Below are 11,585 nucleotides of genomic sequence, written 5' to 3' on the forward strand. Positions count from 1 at the left end.
CCTCTCATTGGCCAATACATAGCATCACCACTCCGGGGTTTATCATTGGTTTCTATCTATTCAATTAGATTTTTTTCAAACTGTGTTTTGCCAAGGTATAACTGACACCATTTAGAAGTGAAATACTGGTGTTAATATAGTATTAGTACATTACAACAGCTAGTAGTACAGTATACATACATCTTTAATCATATATTGATTTTCTGGTACTTGTCTACAAGGTGGAATAACACGTTTATCACATCAAAATGTTATGTTGTTAAATTGTAAAATGCACACCTTTATGGGAATTGGACTGTATGGATAGGGCTCAATTGAAATGTTAAATACAGAATAATTATGGAAAGCATATGCATAACCATGGTAGCAATCCCAAGGGAACAGTTTATGGGAAATGTATTACACTAAAGGTGAGGACACCACAGTTCACCTGACAAGACTGAATCCAAACATTAATCAGTTGATTTCTTGTGCATTTAACTTTTTTTGGGGGGGGGCTATCTCTGCCCAGGGGATATATCCCGACCACTCCCCCTGCTGGTCCTGGCAATAGGACCTCAGAAACCTACCCACATCCTGGTTCACTCTCCACCTGCCCATTACTCTCGGGTTGAAAACCTGAGCTAAGGCTAATCGAGACCCCCAGACGTTCCATAAACGCCCTCCAGACTCTAGAAGTGAACTGGGGACCCCGATCAGACACTATATCCTCAGGTACCCCGTAGTGCCGGAAGACGTGTGTAAACAGGGCGTCAGCAGTTTGTAGGGCTGTAGGGAGACCTGGCAGGGGGAATGAGACGGCAGGCCTTGAAAACCGATCCACAACGACCAAGATCGTAGTGTTCCCTGTGAGGGGGGAAGGTCCGTAACAAAGTCCACCGATAGGTGAGACCACGGCCGTTGTGGAACGGGTAGGGGTTGTAATTTCCCTCTGGGCAGGTGTCTAGGCGCCTTACACTAGGCGCACACCGAGCAGGAGGAAACATAAACCCTCACGTCCTTAGCTAACGTGGGCCACCAGTGCTACCCACTAAGGCAGTGAACTGTCCGACCAATACCAGGATGACCAGAGGAGGGACAGGGCGTCTGCCTTAGCGTTCTGGGAACCTGGTCTGTAGGTGAGCGTAAATACGAATTGGATGAAAAACATAGCCCACCTTGCCTGGCGAGGGTTCAGCCTCCTCGCCGCCCAGATGTACTCCAGGTTACGATGGTCAGTCAAAATGAGAAAAGGGTGTTTAGCCCCCTCAAGCCAATGCCTCCACACCTTCAGGGCTTGAACCACAGCTAACAGCTCCCTGTCCCCCCACATCATAATTGCGCTCCGCGGACTGAGCTTCTTAGAAAAGAAAGCACAGGGACAGAGTTTTGGTGGCGTACCCGAGCGCTGAGACAGTACAGCACCGATCCCAGCCTCGGACGCATCCACCTCAACTTGGAAGGCCAAAGAGGGATCCGGATGTGCCAGCACCGGAGCCGAGGTGTTACGGATACAGGTATCCTGTGTCTTTTTGTGTTTTTCCTCTCCTTCTGCCCTAATCACAGGTGTCCTGTATGTTACTGATTGGTGGTTGTTGGGGTGTCTGCTGATTGCTGAGGTGGACCAATCAGTGGACATTCCTCTGAATTGCACCACCTGTTTCTGGTTTTTCAATCACACATCCCATTGTTTAAAAGCCGGTCAGTTGTGTTTGTAGGGAGAGACTATTTTTCCGTATGTGAGCATGGATACTGTGGTGTCCTGTGTTTTGTGTACTCACTCATTTGCTGGTTACTCTGTTTGGTAACTTTGTTGTGTGTTTCTGGGAAAAGGGGAATTTAAGCAAGTTGCCCTTGGGCATACATTACCCGTAGGAAGAAAACGGTCTAAAAACACTAGTTAGACCTGAGCGGACCACCCACTGTAATTTTTGTATGATTAGCAGTAGCTTAGCGGTTCTTGATGCAGGCAAGATCAGTTTAGGTTTTTTTTACACTATTGTTTCATTTCTTGGGTCCTGTTCAGCCCTTTTTCCCAAACATTTACTGTGTGTTCAAAAATAAACATTTTATGTTTGACGGTAGTTTATGGTTGTCGTGTAGTTTTTGTTCTCACTGTTTCCATGTCACGACTCTAATTTGCATGAATTATGTTACGGGTCTCTTGTCCATTCACCCTAGACGTTTAAAGCCACGGGGTTCGTAACAGGACAGATGCCTAAAAGCCCTGTCCGCCTCAGCCGACCACTGCAGACGCACCGGACCCCCCCTTTAGCAGGGAAGTAATGGGAGCTGCTACCTGCCCAAAGCCCTGGATAAACCTCCGGTAGTAATTGGCAAAACCCAAGAACCGCTGCACCTCCTTCACGTGGTGGGAGTCTGCCAAATGCGCACGGCCGAAACGCGGTCAATTTCCATCTCCACACCTGACGCGGACAACCGGTGTCCCAGGAAGGAGATGGACTCCTGGAAGAACAGACATTTCTCCGCCTTCACATACAGGTCATGTTCCAACAGTCTACCAAGCACCCGACGAACCAGAGACACATGCTCGGCTCGTGTAGCGGAGTATATTAGAATGTCATCAATATACACCACTACACCCTGTCCATGCAAGTCCCGGAAAATCTCATCCACAAACGATTGGAAGACTGAAGGAGCATTCATTAAACAGTATTGCATGACGAGGTACTCAGTGACCCGAGGTGGTACTAAATGCTGTCTTCCACTCATCTCCCTCCCTAGTACGCACCAGGTTGTACGCGCTCCTGAGATCCAATTTTGTGAAGAATCGCGCCCCGTGTAATGACTCAGTCATACTAGCAATCAGAGGGAGAGGATAGCTGTATTTGATTGTGATCTGATTGAGACCACGGAAGTCAATACACGGGCGTAAACCCCCATCCTTCTTCTTCACAAAAAATAAACTCGATGACACAGGGGAAGTGGACGGCCGTATGTATCCCTGTCTCAGAGAAACGGTGACGTATGTCTCCATAGCCGCCGTCTCCTCCTGAGACAGAGGATACACATGACTTCGGGGAAGCGCAGCGCCTACTTGGAGGTTTATCGCACAATCCCCCTGTCGATGGGGTGGTAATTGAGTCACCTTCTATTTACAAAAGGCGAGAGCCAAATCGGCATATACAGGTGGAATGTGCTTGGTTCGGACTTTCCACCGTCGTTGCCCCTACGGAAACACCTACACACCTCCCCAAACACTGATCCCTTGAGAGCCCTCTGTTGCCATGAAATGTTGGGGTCATGAGAAGTTAACCAGGGATGCCCCAACACCACGGGAAACGCAGGAGAATCAATCAAATACAAACGAATGATCTCCTCATGGCCCTCCTGCGTTTTCATCCTGAGAGGCGCTGTGACCTCCTAATCAACCCCTGACCCCAAAGGGCGGCTATCTAGGGCATGGATAGGGAAGGGCACATCAACTGGAACAATAGGAATCCCTAACTTATAGGTAAACTGGCGATCGATAAAATTCCCAGCTGCGCCTGAATCTACTAGCGCCTTATGCTGGGAATGAGGAGAAACCTCGGGAAACACAACTTTAATACACATATGCGCAACAGGGAGCTCTGGGTGAGTTGGGTTCCTACTCACCTGGAATGACTCATCAGTGCGCTGCCTACTGCCTCGATTCCTAGGAGACCCTCCCCAGCACCGACCAGAATTGTGTCCTCTGCGGCCACAGTTGGTGCAGGGGACGGCCCCTCTCCTGGTCTCCCTGGTACCAGCACCACCGAGTTCCATAGGGGTCGGTTCGGAAGTGCTGGGGGATGGAATGGACGACCCCGAATCCGGACGTCCGCGGGTAGCCAACAGGGTATCCAGGCGAATCGACATGTCCACCAGTTGGTCGAAGCTTAGGTTGGTGTCCCTGCAGGCCAATTCCCGACGCACGTCCTCCCTCAGGCTACATCGGTAGTGGTCGATGAGGGCCCTCTCTTTCCATCCCGCATTGGCAGCCAGCGTCCGGAAGTCCAGTGCGAACTCCTGCGTGGAATAGACGCTCACCCGCTTTACCCTCTGGTGGATGATCGAATACTGCCCTGAAGCGGCGGGTGAACTCCGCATAGTTGACAGTAGCGGCGTCTATTCCCCCCCATTCCAGCACCTTGCCGGACAGACAGGAGATGAAGGCGGACACGCCGGACACTCTACGCCAGGTAGAGTTCGACCTGGAGCAGGAAACCCTGACACCCGGCAGCTGTGCCATCATAAGTCCTCGGGAGCGAGAGCCGAATCCCACTGGACCCCGGAGGTGAAGCGATGGGCATCGCTGATGGTGGTGGTATAGTCGGAGGAGGTGTAGGCAGACCTCCTCACTCCCATCGCTCCATGGTGTTTACTACCCGTTCCATGGCGGTGCCGAGAGCCTCGATCATGGCCGCTTGTTGTTGTACGCGTTCTTCCATTGATCCAGCTGGCACCGCTGCTCCTGCTGACTCCATGTCAGTGGTGTGTGATTCTGTCATGTGCGACGTGAATGCGGTAGGCGAAGTCAAACGCAGGACACCGAGCTACTGGAAACGTACTTTACTAACAACGTAACCAGAGTACAAAACAACCTCCAAACAGGGAGGAAAATAACCCGCACAATAAGCAACTGCCGAAATGACGAAAACAATCACACACAATGAAAGACAGAGGGTTATATAGGGAATACAATACAACGTAATTGGGAACAGGTGTACACAATTAAGACCAAACAAGACAAACACCGAAACATAGATCGGTAGCAGCTAGTACTTCGGGGACGACGAACGCCGAAGCCTGCCCGAGCAAGGAGGAGGGGCAGCCTCGGCTGAATCCGTGACAACTAGGGTTTGAGTGAATGGTCTAACTGGTGTCTCCAAGTGGCCACACACCTCTCCAAAGTGTGCACAGATCCTAAGTCATTTCAATGCACTTTTATGACTCAAAGAATAGTATTCAACTATAAAGGTGATTTGTTGAGCTCTCCTAGCTGTGCTGTTGAGGAACTAGAGCAAGCAAATGTGTAATCGTTATGTTTGGAAACAGCCCTGCATCCCCTCCATCACACAATTACTGTTGTTGTTTACGCAATCCAAAAACGCTCCATTATAAATCGCAATCTGGGTCAGGTTGTCATCATTTGAAAGCTTAATCATTGCCAACATGACTAGATGAATTATAAAATACGATTTGACAGTGTTAAGCTTTCACAAGGCAATTCATGCAAGCAGATGGTAATTTTGGTGCGCATAAAATGGAGTCTTGAGTGCTTTCAGATTCGTCATTTGCTGCAAATTGTCTTCACAATACAACAAACATAGGCTCATTCTGTGATCATAAACATTGACACTATATTACATGAGTTTTATGAATGTGAAGTGCAGATTTGGACTCTTGTATGACATCAACGTGGTATTTATTATCATCCCCAACGTCTCATCTTTCAAAATACATTGAGTCCTCTTAATTTACAGCATTCTCTCACTCAGACAACAAAACATTTTCAAAGTGTCCCAATTAGCGATAAGGAATGGGCTCAACTTCTTGTGGCGCGCAGCGCTCAATTTCAGAACAGCTGTCTGTCAAAACCCATACAGAACTGTGAAGGGGAGACCCTGAGCTCTGATGTCATGTATAGCAGGTTACTGTACAGCCACAGCATTCCAATTTAGGCGTTTATCCGTGTCCAAATCTGCCATGTTCAACCCGTATATGGGATACGTGTGTAAATGGCTACAGACTGGGATTCAATGCAAGGCGTGTTATAGCGTGGAGCACTATACAGCAGACAATGCGTCTTTTAAAGGCATTTTCCCCTACAGTATGTTTGCAGAAACCGCATTAATGGTAAATGCTGTGCATGTCGCTTCAAACGTAAATTACCGATAATGTTTCGTGCTGTAGCCCATGTCTAATGGAGTTGTATTGGAGCTATGTGAGCTTGTCCATCATTCATCAGGTCCAGGGGACACACGCCTTTGTCTAATAGGCTGTGGTTGCAATATCAATATTTACCATTATAGTGTGATGTAACAATTTAACCACATACTGATTTCATTTGTACGTTTTTACAGTTATCAATACATTTAAATGACAGCAGCTGAATATGGACCATGTGTTCATTCTACTTATGAAATGAGTAGTGTGTAAGTGTGTGTGTGTTTCTGTCTATGTGTCTGTCTGTACTTGCATTGAAACCTGAAAATGTAACACTAATGCCATCCTTTTTTCTGGCCTTGTCAGCATAGGTGTCGACATCAATATCCATTGTCTGCATTGCTCTAGTTGGATTATTTGCTTTCAACCCTGCTGGCATTTTATTTTATCACCCCCTGCTCAGTCCCCCAGAACCACTAACACATTACATAAGAATCAGACAATCCATAAAATGATCATATCATGTGAAATGAAGAAAAACTACATCTTATCATGTTGGTTTGTTGTTAACACAAACATAACACAATAGTAGTGATGGAGCATTATTAAGATTGGCCAAACAATAATGAACTAATGTACCGCTGTCTGGTAGGTTCAGATACAACATGTGGCAACAACAGAATGTGTGGGTGGTTGGAAACAGGCAGGAAGTGTAACTAAAGTTTATGTAGTCTGTGTGAATGACAGTGCAGGGAATCTTCTTCAGTGAAATAAACCCAAACCTTGACTCAATGCAAAACAAATGCAGATCTAGAGATCAACCATCTCAGGAATACTTACCTGGGATCAAGTCATCAGTGTCTACATCACCTTATTCATTATGATCAAAAAGGCTAAGCAGATCCTAGATCAGCATTCCTGCACTGAGACGTGATAAATATGGGCCCTGACTTGAGGCTGCTAACGCAGCACTTTATTTAGATTTTACATCCGTCTAAATATTCTACAGAAACAAGAGAGAAAAAGAGAGGAAAGTGAAAGATGAAAATATGAAAGTTTGGTGAGAGAAAAGGAGAAGAGACGGAGCTGTGCTCAGCAGGCAGGTGGCTCTCCAACAGCTAGCTACCCAGTTAGCAACAAGCACTCAGCAGGCAGGTGGCTCTCCAACAGGCTAGCTACCCAGTTATCAACAACCACTCAGCAGGCAGGTGGCTCTCCAAAATGATTTGGGCAGCGAGACAGCAGACTTGCTCACCGGCCTTACTGGCAGGGCGCCCGCTTTTAGATGCAAATCATCCTGCCAGATACAAATCAACCCGCCAGAGATGCAAATCACGTCATATGCTAACTAGCAACTCTAAATTAAGCTAGCAACCCTACAATAGTCTACCAAGTTGCTGTAAATTAAGCTATCGACCCTCCAATAGGCTACCAAGTCAGTGTAAATTAAGCTATCGACCCTACAATAGGCTAACTAGCAAGTCTAAATGAAGACAGCACCCCTACAATAGGCTATAGGCTAGCTAGCAACCCTATGTCAAAGAGAAAGCTGTATTTTTACAAGTGATGAAAACTTGGGAATGACAAATGCGTTACAGGATGCTGACGCACTGACTGCAGGATGTCAAATCCATTAAAGTGAAGGGGGAATGTTTAACGTTGCATCTAGAATGATTAGGATGTTACCAGCTATGCCTGTCATGGACATTTCGGTGAATCTGTTGTTGGCTAAAACCATTCTAGCACCCTCCTCCTGAACAGGGTTCAACAACCAGTTACTGAGTTACTGTAGGTCGGGACAGGAAAAGGGTTAGAAAGTTCGGAACCAAGTTTGAACACTGAACATTGTTATATAATGGCAGTTGACAGGGCTTTAAATAAGGTATAGACACATTTTGCCTTGCCACATTCAGCCTTCCAAGTTTACCAAGCTTTAGAATTTTGGAGTAGCTGAACATTCAACCATAAATTTAAGTATAAACTATACTCGTGTAGTTTATGTGCTTGAGAGAGGGGAAATTAAACTCTTCTATGCAGCATTCTGTAACTTGAACTTTCAGTTTGACTTGAGCTTGACCTGTCACACCCTGGCTCTGGGACTCTATATGTTGAGCCAGGGTGTGTGTATTCTATGTGTTATATTTCTATGTTGGGGGTTCTAGTTCGTCTGTTTCTATGTTTGCCTGAGTGACTCCCAATCAGAGGCAACGAGTGTCAGCTGTCGTTGGTTGTCTCTGATTGGGAGCCATATTTAAACTGTATGTTTTTCCCTTTGTGTTTGTGGGTTTTTGTTCCGTGTTCGGTCATTGTTACCGTGGACTTCACGAGTCGTTTCTTGATTTGTTTATTGTATCGATTATCACTAAAGATAATAAAGTTCACCATGTTCGTTCAACACGCTGCGCATTGGTCTCTCCCTGACGATCGTGACATGACCACATGTTAACCACGTTACCTCATATCTGAACCTACCATCCAGTGGTATATTAGTTCATAATTGTTAGGCTAAATAAGGTAAAGGAAATGCTGATGTTGACACGAAAGGTGGGGTCGCTTACACTATAAAAAACTTGTGGACACGTTACTCCAATCTGACATGTCATGCTCATTCATTAGGTCGACGTAACAAACCAATATAACTTAGTTGTATGTATCCGTTTTCAACTCTCAAAGACTGTGGTAAGATTTATTTTCTCTATTTCACCAGATATTATTATTTTATGCATTGTCTAATTATTTTGTAATATGTTAGAGTCTCTGGGATAATAAGTAGGTGAACTGTAACTGGGACAAAGTACACATCTACATTGCATTCGGAAAGTATTCAGACCCCTTGACTTTTTCCACATTTTGTTACGTTACAGCCTTAGTCTGAAATGTATGAAATAGTTTTTTCTCCTCATCAATCTACACACAATATCCTATAATGACAAAGCAAAAACAGGTTTAAAAAAAACTGTTTTACATAAGTATTCAGACCCTTTACTCAGTACATTGTTGAAGCACTTTTGGCAGCGATTACAGCCTTGAGTCTTCTTGGGTATAATGCTACAAGCTTGGCACACCTGTATTTGGGGAGTTTCTCCGATTCTTCTCTGCAGATCCTCTCAAGCTCTGTCAGGTTGGATGGGGAGCATCGCTGCACAACCATTTTCAGGTCTCTCCAGAGATGTTCGATTGGGTTCAAGTCTGGGCTCTGGCTTGGCCACTCAAGGACATTCAGAGACTTGTCCCGAAGCCACTCCTGCGTTGTCTTGACTGTATGCTTAGGGTTGTTGTCCTGTTGGAAGGTGAACCTTTGCCCAAGTCTGAGGTCCTGAGTTCTCTGGAGCAGGTTTTTCATCAAACATCTCTCAGTACTTTGCTCTGTTCATCTTTCCCTCAAGCCTGACTGGTCTCCCAGTCCCTGCCACTGAAAAACATTACCACAGCATGATGCTGCCACCACCATGCTTCAACGTAGGGATGGAGCCAGATTTCCATCAGACGTGAGGCTTGGCATTCAGGCTAAAGAGTTCAATCTTGCTTTCATCAGACCAAAGAATCTTGTTTCTCATAGTCTGAGAGTCCTTAAGGTGCCTCTTGGCAATCTCCAAAGTGGGCTGTCATGTGCCTTTTACAAAGGAGTGGCTTCCGTCTGTCCACTCTACCATAAAGGCCTGATTGGTGGAGTGCTGCAGAGATGGTTGTCCTTCTGGAAGGTTCTCCCATCTCCACAGAGGGACTCTGGATCTCTGTCAGAGTGACCATCGGGTTGTTGGTCACCTCCCTGACCAAGGCTCTTCTCCCCCGATTGCTCAGTTTGGCCAGGTGGCCAGCCATAGGAAGAGTCTTGCTGGTTCCAAACTTCTTCTATTTAAGAATGATGGAGGCCACTGTGTTCTTGGGGACCTTCAATGCTGCAGACATTTGTTGGTATCCTTCCCCAGATCTGTGCCTCGACACAATTCTGTCTCTGAGCTCTACGGACAATTCCTTCAACCTAATTGCTTGGTTTTTGCTCTGACATGCACTGTCAACTCTGTCCAATCACTTGAATTTACCACAGGTTTATTCCAATCAAGTAGTAGAAACATCTCAAGGATGATCAATGGAAACAGGATGTACCTGAGCTCAATTTCGAGTCTCATAGCAAAGGGTCTGAATACTTATGTTATTAAGGTATTTCTGTTTTTGTTTTTTTATACCTTTGCAAAAATTCTAAAAAACAGTTTTCACGTTGTCATTATGGGGTATTGTGTGTGTAGATTGATGTGGAAAAAAAGTAATTTAATACATTTTAGAATAAGGCTGCCACGTAAGAAGATGTCGGAAAAGTCAAGGGGTCTGAATACTTTCCGAATGCACTGTATGTCAAATACTGAAGTAAGCTTGATTGAGCTTGACCACCGTGCATGTGTCGCTAGTTGGGTAGAATTTGCACTTGGGACTATCCTATTTTTTCCTTTGTACCGGGTAAGCGAAGTCAAACTCACCTCTAGTATTTGAGTTGATGATACATAAGGCACAGATACAAACCTACAAAATTGTCCCATGGCTGAATCTAGATGATGATTCCTGAAGTAACAGAGGAAAATATAGCATTTGATTTCTAGAAATGTAAGAGACAATCTATACAACCACAGGTGGAGAATCCAACAATGCAGACCATGGATATTGATGACGTCACGTATCCCAACAAGCCCAGTGTTACATTTTCAGGTATCAATTCAAGTACAAACACACAGCTTTTGTTGCTTACAATCCTGGATGATGTAGGTATTTTTAACATTACCAGAGAGAGTTCAAAGACCTTACATGATAATTCCCTGTAATTCAGCTAATTTTCAGTGGTGGAAGAGACCCTCTGGAGTTGCTGCAGTGTGTCTGGGGCTGCTGTGTGTTCTCCTACTGGCTGGGATCATAGGCCTGTCTGTCTACTGTAAGTTTAGAAGGTTTGGACAGAAACATTTGTAAACTTCCATGGTGTGATAGTTACACATATTTGAATAATTGATTAACTTTTCCCTTTTAAAGATGGAGTTATTGGTCATCACTACTCAACAGAGAGAGACCAACAGGCCAGTTACAGCCTTCTTACTAAAGAAGGAGATCAGCAACCCACCAGTTATAATAACTTGACTAAAGAGGTAGACCAGCTACAGACCAGTTACAACACCCTGACTAAAGAGAGAGACCAGCTACAGACCAGTTACAACACCCTGACTGAAGAGAGAGACCAGCTACAGACTAGTTATAACACCCTGACTAAAGAGAGAGACCAGCTACAGAAAGAGAGAGACCAGCTACAGACCTGTTACAACACCCTGACTGAAGAGAGAGACCAGCTACAGAATAGTCTCACAACCAAAACTAAGGAGAAAGACCAGTTGCAGAATACTTTCACCACACAAACACAGGAAATGGATCAATTGCAGAATAGCCTTAACACAAAAACTAAGGAGAGAGACCAGCTACAGAATAGCCTAAATACCAGGACCACAGAGAGACCAGCTACAGAATAGGCTAAATTCCAGGACCACAGAGAGAGACCAGCTACAGAATAGTCTAAATACCAGGACCACAGAGAGAGACCAGCTACAAAATAGTCTAAATACCAGGACCACAGAGAGAGACCAGCTAGAAAATAGTCTAAATACCAGGACCAAAGAGAGAGACCAGCTACAAAATAGTCTCACCACAAGGACCAAAGACAGGGACCAGCAGAAAGATAGACTTAACGTTATGACTGCTGA

The 11,585-nt window shown here is 45.3% G+C and overlaps 1 long non-coding RNA gene across 1 annotated transcript; it reads left to right on the forward strand.

The window, feature by feature from the left end:
* The first annotated feature begins 8,469 nt into the window (after positions 1-8,469).
* Positions 8,470-10,769, forward strand: LOC123489129. Its single transcript, XR_006660451.1, has 3 exons — positions 8,470-8,529; positions 10,476-10,551; positions 10,670-10,769. It is a non-coding gene; the product is annotated as an uncharacterized LOC123489129 (long non-coding RNA).
* The last annotated feature ends 816 nt before the right edge of the window (positions 10,770-11,585 follow it).

Source organism: Coregonus clupeaformis, unplaced genomic scaffold (genome assembly GCF_020615455.1).
Source record: "Coregonus clupeaformis isolate EN_2021a unplaced genomic scaffold, ASM2061545v1 scaf2767, whole genome shotgun sequence".
Classification (NCBI taxonomy): domain Eukaryota; kingdom Metazoa; phylum Chordata; class Actinopteri; order Salmoniformes; family Salmonidae; genus Coregonus; species Coregonus clupeaformis.